General features: G+C 40.3%; 1 pseudogene; it reads right to left on the bottom strand.

Annotated features, from left to right (window-relative positions):
• The window catches only part of LOC136260477 (RNA cytidine acetyltransferase-like), a 28,603-nt pseudogene that overhangs the window by 2,387 nt on the left and 13,536 nt on the right, over positions 1-12,680 (bottom strand).

Here is a 12,680-nt window from a genome sequence, read left to right as displayed (position 1 = left end):
AGCAACAGCAAAACTGCCCAGAAACAGTCATCAAAGAAATGACAATTAATAAGTCATGTGCATGATTTATCTCATGTGCAAAATCATTCATTAAATGCTGTGACCAATAATCAGTTACAGAGTTCACAAGCACATCACATACAGGCTCTAATAAACAACATGAACCTGTTAATAAGCTACAAATTACACTTTCTACCAAACTGGGAAGTGTTGACTCAGGATCAGTGGGTATTACAAACTGTGGCTGGTTACCAACTGGACTTAGTAAGTGTACCATGCCAGACCCACATGCCACAGCAAATACATACCACAGAGGAGAATGCAACCCTAGTAACAGCAGAGTTACTGGCCAAAGGAGCAATAGTGGAGACCTATCCATCACCAGACAATTATGTGTCCCAGATATTCCTAGTGGAGAAGAAGGATGGAGGTCAGATATCTGAAAGGGCCTCAACCAATTCGTGAAGATGGAGCACTTCAAGATGAAGGGCCTTCACCTCCTTCCAGACCTCCTCCAGCAAGGAGACTGGATGGCCAAAATGGACCTGAATGATGCATATCTGCAGGTTCCAATCCACCCAGACCATCAATCTATTCTCACTTTCCAATGGGAGCAGAAATGGTACAAATTTACCTGCCTACCATTTGGCCTGTCATCTGCACCGAGGGTCTTCACTGAACTAATAAAGCCAGTAGTGGGCTTCCTAAGGCAGGACAACCTGTTAATTCTACATCAAGACGGAGTCCAGTTAGAATAGATAATTTCATCCATCTGCCAATCATTCAAGAGTCTAGGTATGATTGTCAACCACAAGAAATCTACTCTAGAACCAACCCAGAAGCTAGAGTTTCTGGGTATTGAAATACTTTCCCAGTCAAAATTCCCCAGGAGAAAATGAGGAAGATCCAACAGGATGCTTGCAGACTGTTGGCCCAGACATCAGTGTCAGTGAGGGAGATAGTCCAATTTGTATGCAAAGCAACTGTTACCATGCACGCATTGTCATTAGCTCCCCTTCATTACAGAGCACTACAGTCTCTGTTCACCTGATGAATCACACACAAAAAGGGGTGAATGGGAAGTTCAATACTGTGGTACAGCTGAACCCATTAAGCAGAGCCGATCTGTCCTGGTGGCTATCCCTGGACAGGAAGTTCTTGTCAAACTCCATTGTACCAACAGTCCCATCTGTGACAATAGAGTCTGATGCATCTAGCAAGGGCTGGGGTGCAGTACTGAATGGTCAGACTCAAACAGGGGGTGTTTGGTCAACAGAGGAGAGGAAACAGTTACCTGGAACTGCTGACAGCATTTCTAGCTCTCCAAGCATTTGGGAAGAATTGGATGAACACAACAATTCTTCTCCGTCAGTAACATGCATCAACCAGAAGGGAGGCACTACCTCCATCCTGTTGTGCCAGTTAGCGATCACAGTGTGGACCTGGTGCAACATCACACTCACTGCAGAACATCTCCTGGGTCACCTCAATACAATAGTGGACCAGGAGTCTTGGTCAGTTCGAGACTGTTGCGATTGGATGCTGAATCCAAGTGTGTTTCAGAGAATAAAGAGGCCCCTGGAGGTGGACTTATTTGCCTCTTGCCTCACCAAGCAACTTCCCCTATTTTACAGCTGGAGAGCAGACCCAGAAGCAGCAGCAACAGATGCCTTTATGCAGGATTGGTCTCAACAGCGGGGCTATGCCATCCCACCTTGTGCCTGATCCATCGTTGCCTCTCCAAGGTGAAAATGCAATCAGGTCAATTGGTGTTAATAACGTCATTGTGGAAACCCCAATCTTGGTTTCCGATAGTGCTAGAACTCCTGGAGGATTACCCTCTAATTCTACCAACCCTGTCAGATCTGGTAGCGATGCCAGTAGGTCAGGAATTTCTAATGAAACAGGGAGTGCCCCAACTGATCGCCTCGGACAATCCTACTCATCACAGGGATTTTCTTCAGAGGCTTCGAGCCTTATGCTCGCCTCATGGAGAGACGAGACTAACTCCAGCTATGGTTCCTCCTTTGCTAAAAGGGCTAGCTGGTGTCACCAGAGGGGTAGAAATCCCCTTTCAGGACCTATAGCAGATGTCATAAACTTCCTGGCTGACCTTTCCTCTCAGGGCTACCAATAAGTCCAATATCAGTCTCTTAATTGTTATATACCACTCAGCAATATCTTCAGTACATGAAGTGGTGGATGGAGTCAGTGTTGGAACTCATCCCGCAGTCGCAAGGCAATTGAAGGGTACTTTCCATTGAACACCACCAACGCCTAGATATTCATCCTTTTGGGATGTAGGTACAGTGATTAACTACCTCAAGAGTTTGGGTAACAATGAGGGACTGACCCTTAGACAACTAGATGGGGTGACATTCCAACCAACTCATTTAGCAAAAGCAGAACAGGTCATCTAAGTACATACCAGATTTTTTTCTTTCCATGCTTCAAGGATGACCCTATATTATGCCCAGTAGTGACACTAAAGGCTTATGAAGAGTGTACCAAGGAATTTAGAGATTTGCAATCATATAAGCCAAAAACTTGTTTGTTCCTCTCTTGGATTGGGAAGCACAACCCAGTGATCTCCTCTACAATTGCTAGGTGGCTTAAGGAGGCCATGAAGGATGCTGGGATAGATATCAGCATTTTAAAGTCACACTCTGTGCGAGGAGCTGTCTGTTCTAAAGCAGCTAGAACAGGTGTTACAACTAAGCAGATACTGGAGGCTGCAGACTGGTCCGCACCTTCCAGAAGTTTTATCATAGAAATTTGGATGGGGATGACAAAACTAAGTTTGGCACAAGTGTTTTGGCATCCCAAGGTGCTTCAAACCATACGTGTTGATATGAAACGGAGCCTTCCAAAATGTAATTTACGAATGACTCAGGGCACCAAATGCCTGCATGCTATTTTGAGGAAGGTGAAAGTTGAAATATCAACATGTCCCTCCCACCACACCCTGCTTTTAGTTACTATTTAATATATTTTCTTTAGTTTCTCTTTTAGGCTCACCCGCACAATTCCCAGCTGAAGAGTTGTAGGTCACTGCATTGTGAAAGTCGCAAATCAATGTCATTTTAAATATTTGCCACGTACATAGACTTCAAAATGGCTGTCACATCCTTATATTTGTGCCAAATACATGTTGATATTTCAACTTCACCTTCCTCATGTAATTCCAAATAGCATGCACGCACTTCATTCCCTGAGCCTTTCGTAAATTTTTGTTGTTGCGATCTTTATTTGTTTAATACGCATTGTTTGACTGCCTCTACTATTGGCACACCTAAACAGAGCCCACGGATAAAAATGGTAGCAACTCAAATAATTGGTAACTGAGCCTTGACCTACAGACTTTTAAACATAGCGTGCTCACCAGTTCTTTATCCAAAGATTCTACTACTGGTTCCATTTCAGGAGAGACTATTTCCTTGTCTCCAAGTTGAGCACTAATCTTTCCTTCTTCCAGAGCATTAAAGCGTTGGACAAATTTCTTCATGGTACGACTGTGTAGCCCCATTACCTGGCTAGCAGGCAAATCAAACTCATCCTAACAATTTGAATTATGTAAATATGTACATTACTGAAATACTGTGAGTACCTGAATTTCATCTACTGTCTTGTGCTGTAGGCCAAGCCCCAATAAAATAGTCTATAAGTGTACAAGTCAAACATAAGGACATGAGTATAAGAGACTCACTGACTACACTGCAGATAAATGTATATCAATTTTGTTTAAAAAGTATATCTTAGCAACTGTAAAACAAATATACCAATTATCTTACAAGAGAAGAGCACTAACGTGACGGCAGTAGATCAGTGATCATGTAGCGTTCAGCCATACTGCGAGAGTATAGTTCCAATCTCTTCAAATCAAACTTGGAGAATGTAGCACACAATTCATCATGTGTAATTGCTAAACAATAAAACAGAGAATATAATATGTATTTCAGGATACATGTGACAGTATGATATAACTCTACTTGCCACTGTTTACAATTAACAAGAGGTCTGTACACCCAATGTAAACCTATATGAGTAGTGACATCCCTACGAGCAATGATGTAATGGTCGTGTCATGTGAGTATTAACAATTGCCATGGTGCTTGTATATATCCATTTTGTCAATGCTATAAGCAATGCTACAACAGAAAGAATTATGAAAGAGGTAACTGACAGTAAATAGAGTCTATAGCAGTGATATTGGTTTACAAACTCCCAGCCCTCAATCTCAATGTTCTTCTGCAGTTTAGCCTTAGGCCATTGGGTTATAAATTTTGTAGACTCCACATCGTACATGTGCAATTACCACCACCTCTGGAGACATCAGGGATGATAAGTTGTATAGCCAGTTTACAATTATGAGGTACAGATTACCTGCTGCTTTTAGAAAATCTATTCCATTATAAGTATTCAAAGAATATGCTATAATCCCCCCCCCCCCCATACAGTACAAACACTCACATGATTCAAACTTTTGATCTTTGTTATACAAAATACTAAGTGATACTGTGGATGGCAATGAGCTGAACTGGAAGGCAAGTAGTGACAAAAATCTTCTCCGAAAATCTGTCAACAGAATTGTAGATACAATCTAATCCAAAACAGCCAAGCTGTAAAAAAAGTGTGCGGCCCTCAAAAAGGCTTTGGTGAAAAAAGATGTGAAATCCAAGGTGGCGGCCAAGAAATGACTGTGATGGTAGGTTAATGGTAAAAATTTTAATAACGACAATTCAGGTGAATTTTGTGCCAATTGACCAAGTGGCACCAAAATTCACCTGAATTGTTGTTATTAAAATTTTTACCATTAACCTACCATCACAGCCATTTCTTGGCCGCCACCTTGGATTTCACATCTTTTTTCACCAAAGCCTTTTTGAGGGCCGCACACTTTTTTTACAGCTTGGCTGTTTTGGAATAGATTTCACTTCTTTTTGTATTTGTATACCCCAAAGCCGGCCTATGGCCTGCTTTGGCACTTTTTAAACCTATCTTTTTTTCTTTACCACAGGAAGAAGAAAAGATGAAGCAGATGTACCTTAAATATTTCTGATTTTATCAGTAAATGTACAAATTATATATATAATACATATATTTATTACAGAACTGTCCATGGTGGTTTCTTTGTAACTGAACACTCTTCAAGGTAACTTCTTCTAGCTGTTCTCTCTACAGGGTGATTTATTTGTAGCTGGATTCTGTACAGGTAATTTTTTGCTGCTGAGCTCTTTACAGAATGGTTTCTTTGTAGCTGGACTCTCTACAAGGTAACTTCTTCTAACTGATCTCTCTACAGGGAGATTTGTTTGTAGCTGAACTCTCTACAGGTGATTTATTTGCAGCTGAACTATCTAGATGATGGTTTCTTTGTAGCTGAACTCTCTACACGGTAATTTCTTCTAGCTGAACTCTCTACATGGTGGTTTCTTTGTAACTGAACACTCTTCAAGGTAACTTCTTCTAGCTGTTCTCTCTACAGGGTGATTTATTTGTAGCTGGATTCTGTACAGGTAATTTTTTGCTGCTGAGCTCTTTACAGAATGGTTTCTTTGTAGCTGAACTCTCTACAAGATAACTTCTTCTAACTGATCTTTCTACAGGGCAATTTGTTTGTGGCAGAATTTTCTACAGGGTGATTTCTTTGCAGCTGAACTCTCTACATGGTGGTTTCTTTGTAGCTGAACTCTCTACAAGATAACTTCTTCTAGCTGATCTCTCTACAGGGTGATTTGTTTGTAGCTGAATTCTATACAACAGGTGATTTGTTTGCAGCTGAGCTCTTTACAGAATGGTTTCTTTGTAGCTGAACTCTCTACAAGGTAACTTCTTCTAACTGAACTCTCTACAGTAGGGTTGGAACGAATGTACAAATACATCCTCCGAAGCTTCTTTTCAAAATGTTACCGAAGCTTCGAAGCTTTGTTGCAAATGTCATGTCAACTATTAATGACCACAATTGATGGTTCTTAGGGTGTACACTGTAGCACAAACTCCTACACTTTGTTATAGCTCCAGTATAACCATTGTTTAAACTACAATTACATCAAAAAATATGTAAATGGCAGCTTCCACAAGGAGTGATAATACTTGTGCAACTGGTTTAACATGTTGGTATCCATAGTAACGAAGCTTTGGTGGGGTAAAAGAGCATCCGAATGTTATGAGACCGAACGAAGCTTCGAAGCTTCGAACTATTTGTCTCAACCCTACTCTACAGGGAGATTTGTTTGCAGCTGAACTCTCTTCATGATGGTTTCTTTGTAGCTGAACTCTCTACAAGGTGATTTCTTCTAGCTGATCTTTCTACAGGGTGATTTGTGTGTAGCTGATTTTTCTACAGGGTGATTTGTTTGCAGCTGAACTCTCTATATGGTGGTTTCTTTGTAGCTGAACTCTCTACAAGGTGACTTCTTCTAGCTGATCTCTCTACAGGGTGATTTGTTTGTAGCTGAACTCTCTTCATGATGGTTTCTTTGTAGCTGAACTCTCTACAAGGTAACTTCTTCTAACTGAACTCTCTACAGCGAGTGATTTGTTTGCAGCTGAACTCTCTTCATGATGGTTTCTTTGTAGCTGAACTCTCTACAAGGTAACATCTTCTAGCTGAACTCCCTACATGGCGGTTTCTTTGTAGCTGAACTCTCTACAAGGTGACTTCTTCTAGCTGATCTTTCTACAGGGTGATTTGTTTGTAGCTGATTTTTCTACAGGGTGATTTGTTTGCAGCTGAACTCTCTATATGGTGGTTTCTTTGTAGCTGAACTCTCTACAAGGTGACTTCTTCTAGCTGATCTCTCTACAGGGTGATTTGGTGGTAGCTGAACTCTCTTCATGATGGTTTCTTTGTAGCTGAACTCTCTACAAGGTAACTTCTTCTAACTGAACTCTCTACAGCGAGATTTGTTTGCAGCTGAACTCTCTTCATGATGGTTTCTTTGTAGCTGAACTCTCTACAGGTGATCTGTTTGCAGCTGAACTCTACACATGATGGTTTCTTTAAATTTGTAGCTGAACTCTCTACAAGGTAACTTCTTCTAGCTGATCTCTCTACAGGGTGATTTGTTTGTAGCTGAACTATCTACAAGATAATTTCTTCTAGCTGATCTCTCTATAGGGTGATTTGTTTGTAGCTGAATTCTGTACAGGTGATTTGTTTGCAGCTGAGCTCTTTACAGAATGGTTTCTTTGTAGCTGAGCTCTCTACAAGGTAGTTTCTTCTAGCTGATGTCTCCACAAGGTCACTAGTTTGTAGCTGAACTTTCTACATATTGGTTTCTTTGTAACTGAACTCTCTACAAGGTAACTTCTTCTAGCTGATCTTTCTACAGGGTGATTTGTTTGTGGCTGAACTCTCTACAAGGAAACTTCTTCTAGCTGATCTCTCTACAGGGAGATTGGTTTGTAGCTGAACTCTCTACAGGTGATTTGTTTGCAGCTGAACTCTCCACATGATGGTTTCTTTGTAGCTGAACTCTCTACAAGGTAATTTCTTCTAGCTGATCTCTCTACAGGGTGATTTGTTTGTAGCTGAATTCTGTACAGGTGATTTGTTTGCAGCTGAGCTCTTTACAGAATGGTTTCTATGTAGCTGAACTCTTTACAAGGTAATTTCTTCTAGCTAATGTCTCTACAGGGTCACTAGTTTGTAAATGAATTCTCTACATGGTGGTTTCTTTGTAACTGAACTCTCTATGAGGTAACTTCTTCTAGCTGATCTTTCTATAGGGTGATTTGTTTGTAGTGGAATTCTGTAAAGGTGATTATTTTTTGCAGCTGAGCTCTTTATAGAATGGTTTCTTTGTAGCTGAATTCTTTACAAGGTAACTTCTTCTAGCTGATGTCTCTACAGGGTCACTAGTTTGTAAACGAATTCTCTACATGGTGGTTTCTTTGTAACTGAACTCTCTACAAGGAAACTTCTCCTAGCTGATCTCTCTACAGGGAGATTTGTTTGTAGCTGAATTCTCTACAGGTGATTTGTTTGCAGCTGAACTCTCCACATGATGGTTTCTTTGTATCTGAACTCTCTACAAGGTAACTTCTTCTAGCTGATCTCTCTACAGGATGATTTGTTTGTAGCTGAATTCTGTACAGGTGATTTGTTTGCAGCTGAGCTCTTGAATTCTCTTCGGGTGACTGCTCTATTAGGAAGACTGCTCTATTAGAGTATCTCGATCTCGCAGTTGCTATACCAAGTTGGATTTCGTGTTATAACTCCGTGGCTTTAAGTCTGATTCTTCTACACCATTGAAGAGCCTTTCTAAGATGATAACTCCATCTGTACAGCGATTTTCAAAGCATTACCCCAAGCGGTTTACCTGGTAGGCGTGGCAAGCAGTCGTTTTTTATTAGCTAATCTCGATTGCGTAACTGTTACACACCGTTGGTTTTTTCGTTGTATCTTCCTGGTTTTTAGCTCGATTTCTTTCAAACCACAAAAGGTTTGAGGTTCAATAGTTAACCTATTCACCCACCGATTTTCAGCTTCTTCCCATACGCGGTTTACCCTGTAGGCGTGACAACATATTGGTGTTATTTTTCGTGAATAATCGCTCATAACTCTTTGCCTGTTTATCGTATTCCAGCCAAAGTTGGTACAGAGATGCGCCTTTATACCCCCCTTCTGTGTGCCAAATTTCAAGGCGATCGGATATGGCGTTCGCGTTTTATAGCAGTTTTTGTAAGTGTGCGAAAAGAGGAAGAAAAATAAGAAGAAAAAAAACCCCGAAGAAACTAAGCCAATTTTTGAAGTCGCATATCTCTGAAACGCTTGAAGCGGTTTTGCTCAAATTTGGAATGTGGAGTGCTGAAGGTGGAGGGAGTGTCCACAGCAAAAATCGTCTTGTTTCATCAAGGCAGCACAGAGCTACGGAGGTGCGAAAATTGCGTTTTCTTTCTTCCTGTCAATATACTTACGGGTGTTACGCGCCGGCTTCTTGGGCCGCACGACACACTACCGTGTGTCTTGATAAATCATGTGCAAAATACCATTATAACATAAACTCAGCACATCTATTTTAAGTTTAATGTTAGCTACCAACCTTGTTGGTAAATAGTTGGTAATATTGTTACTGGGTGCATACCGTGTATTCTGGGAACATTTGAGTTCAGTGATTTACAGCTCTCATTATCCAATAAATATGTACGCACACACTTTTCTAGCCAGTACACACATACCATCATATTACTCTGACAACCAGTCAGCATCTGATGAATCCTGTAGTGACTTTAGCATGATACAGGAATGCTCCCCTGTTAGCTCATTCTGTTAAGTAAGAACATTAAGGTATTAAATAGAAAATGGCAACACTGTTCTAAATACCAAAAATGACTGCACTTTTTGTCCCAATCATTACAGCAAACAAAAGCATGTGTGAACTATGCCATTTTAGAAGTGATGGCTAATCAGTTGGTTCCACACCACATTATTTCTCAGTGTGGGTTATGTAGTTACCAGTACATACCTGTACTTGTCTAAGGTAGACGGGTTGGTAGCCTGCTCTCTTCCAGAACCTCAACAATTCCTTGGTGAGGCCATAGGATACTCCCATGTAATCCAAATTCTCGTGGGGCCGTTCACTAAGCTTGCATAGCAACGGGGGAAGTTTGGCTCTAGGAATGATTGATTCCTTTATTAATCCCTTACCATCACTCTGTGGAAAAAAAAATTACATACATATTTGTGTAGGGAACATAGCATTAAATTGTAGCTATACTTGTAGATATTTAATTCGTATTTGGGTCATCCATATGGCAGGGGTCATCCATATGGCAGGCTCTATATGACTGAAAAAGGAGTACTAACAGAACTTGTTTAAGGCACAAGTATTTTTAGAGTACAGATCCAAGTTTGCTGGACTATGCGGTTTAAGGGCTAAAGCAGTGTGTACTGTATTGCCTAATAGTCAGTCAAAGTAATATCAATCAATACAAAGGCACCTGGTAGTTATAAAGTACTTTACAGTTTGAATATATCTATGTTTAATTTGTTAGTAACAATTTGATTATATTGTTCTCTCTTTCCTGGGAATACCAGCTGTGCTATCTTCCCAGCAATGATAATAAATATATGCCCGTGGTCCATGACATAAAACATTACAATAGTTTACTCACCTGGTCGGGATCAATGGATGTAATGGGGTTGATATGTAATTGTCCCTCTGACAAGCTGGGGATGTGTCCCTCATAGTACTGTCCTAACAGATTAAGAGCACGTGATCCATATCCCATCTGGATAGAGACAAAATGATTAACATTATGATCTGACAATACCAATATAACAATAATAATGTATACATGTAGGCTGTTTGTATTGACCTGAGCACTCATTTTTTCTTAATATTTTCATCATACTAGCTCTAAACACTTTGATACAGAGCCCTACAAACTTCAGAACTGTTTACCAAAGAGTGCAGTGAAAGAAATTGAAGAATAAATTTGTAACACTTAAAAACCCACACAGTTAGTTGCTAGGAGGACATAGTGGCAGTTCCAATACAAACAATTGATAAGCGGACACACCACTTTTTGACTTTTGTAGGAGCTCAGATGAACATGCTTGGTAACATTCACACAGATAACAAACTACATGTAAGTAAGTGCCCTCACCCCTTGGTAATCAGGATGTGTAGTGATGCGTACAATCCTTGCTCCAGACAGCCCAGCAAACTCATGATCAACAAAGTGTTGTGACAATGTCCATGGGATGAGATCACCTGAGCTCCTCTTGCCTCGAGCTAAGCTCTTCATTACAGAACCTTGTGATATTGCTCCCTCCAAACACACCTGCAAAAATATGCTTTTACACTAAGTGCAGTATCAGAGAAATATTAAATATATGTACAACAGTGCTGTGCAATATTGTTGTTAAGAAGCACTTGTATCATATTATACCAAAATCATTTCAACAGCCCAATTGAGAAACCTGAGCTCAAACTAGCTGTGAGACAAGTACAGCTGTTTCCCCAGTTAGCACAGGGTACCCATTAATACAGCTGGGTAGAGTGCAGCGATAATGTATGCAAAGTTTCTTCCTAAGTAATTACTCAAGATTTGATGCAACCATAGAGGCAGTCATATAAACAAGAACAAGGTCACCAGTACAATTGTTCCCTGCTCACCTGTATGACACAGAGCACATCTGGTAGAGTAGTCTGTGACGAAGTCACCGGTGGTAGTAACACAAAGACGTGACGAGCAGGAGCATCCGATAACAGTTGGAGATCATTAGGTGAATTCTGTACATACAAAAAGAAAACAAAAAGTAAAACAAACCCATTTTTGGAAAACAATTTTAAGAAACCAGGTGCATCGCGATCCTCACATGCGGCCTTTAGTTGGCTGTGGATGCACTCTTGGTTTTAAACATAAAATACAGTGGACCCTTTTATTCCAGACATACTGAAAACACATTGAATTATCATTATTAGAGATTTCACAAAAAGTACAGTTGGGATAAGTTTTGTGATTATCAAGGTCCTGAGTTTCCACTACGCACATCATCAGTCTGACAAAAAAATGTTTGAAATTATAGTCTGAAACTAGCAATAACCACGCCTTGGTTGGACATGGTACTACCACTGTACAAGGCTCTTTAAATTATTTTCCACCAGTCTCCAACTTGTATGGCAATGGAAAAAAGACTTGCACACACATGTACACACCTTATAGTGAGAGGCAACATATAAGGACATTATCTTCCTTAAAAATTCCTCAGAAGCTTTGTGGTAGCAAAATAACGTGTCCCTATTAACATAATATCTGTGTGTGTAGTCAAGAATGAACTGTGTGATTCTGAGCTATACAGGTGGATAAACATATGCACACTACACATGCACAGAGAAAGACAGACACAACAAACACATTATGAAGGATACAATTCACACTGATCAAGAGGGGGACATCCCGAGGTGATACGACCCACCGTGGCAGCATCAAGACACAACAAATCATGAAGCCATTTTTCTACATGATCTCCATCACCATAACGACAAGGTCACCTCTCGCAGAACACGACCTGCACACCATAGCACCAAACTGAAACACACAGTGAACATACTTGAGCATGCACGCATGCATGCACGCACACACACACTGTATTTATACTTTACTAAAGTGGAACATCAGTTTTTATAAAATGCTAGCAAAGTGAATGTTCTATTAGAGTATATTAAGTATCTTACACAGGTACGAATATTAACTGGCTCACTGTTTCAATAACATGATACTATATCATTACCGTACTATATATACCCTATAGGGTGTAATGTAAGACAGAGCCAGCTATTATAAAAGCCATGGGCATTACGCAGCATTTTAATAACACAATGGTCCCCACTATTGAAGGCTGGTTGTTCAATTATAGTATTTGCTATATCAAATGCTGACCAGTAGTTGCTGCTGCTTCAGAACTAGCTCTCACACCCAGAGCACTGCTATGTCGACGAAGTTGCTCAATCAGTTTCAATGACAATGATCGTCCAGTACCTTCATACCTGTAGAGAAACATACACATCATATACAAGTAGCAGAATACTAAGGGTAACAAGACCGGTGAGAACATTTGATGATATGTGCAAAATCTATATCATAGTTGGAGACCATCAAACAAAGAATTGCAGTTAAAAGAGAACTACCAAAAATTTTGATATAAAACCTGCAGTAGGCACAAATAA

This window comes from Dysidea avara, chromosome 7 (genome assembly GCF_963678975.1).
Source record: "Dysidea avara chromosome 7, odDysAvar1.4, whole genome shotgun sequence".
NCBI lineage: Eukaryota > Metazoa > Porifera > Demospongiae > Dictyoceratida > Dysideidae > Dysidea > Dysidea avara.
Note: the sequence above shows the minus strand (reverse complement) of the source record. Positions and strands in the feature narration are given on the sequence as shown.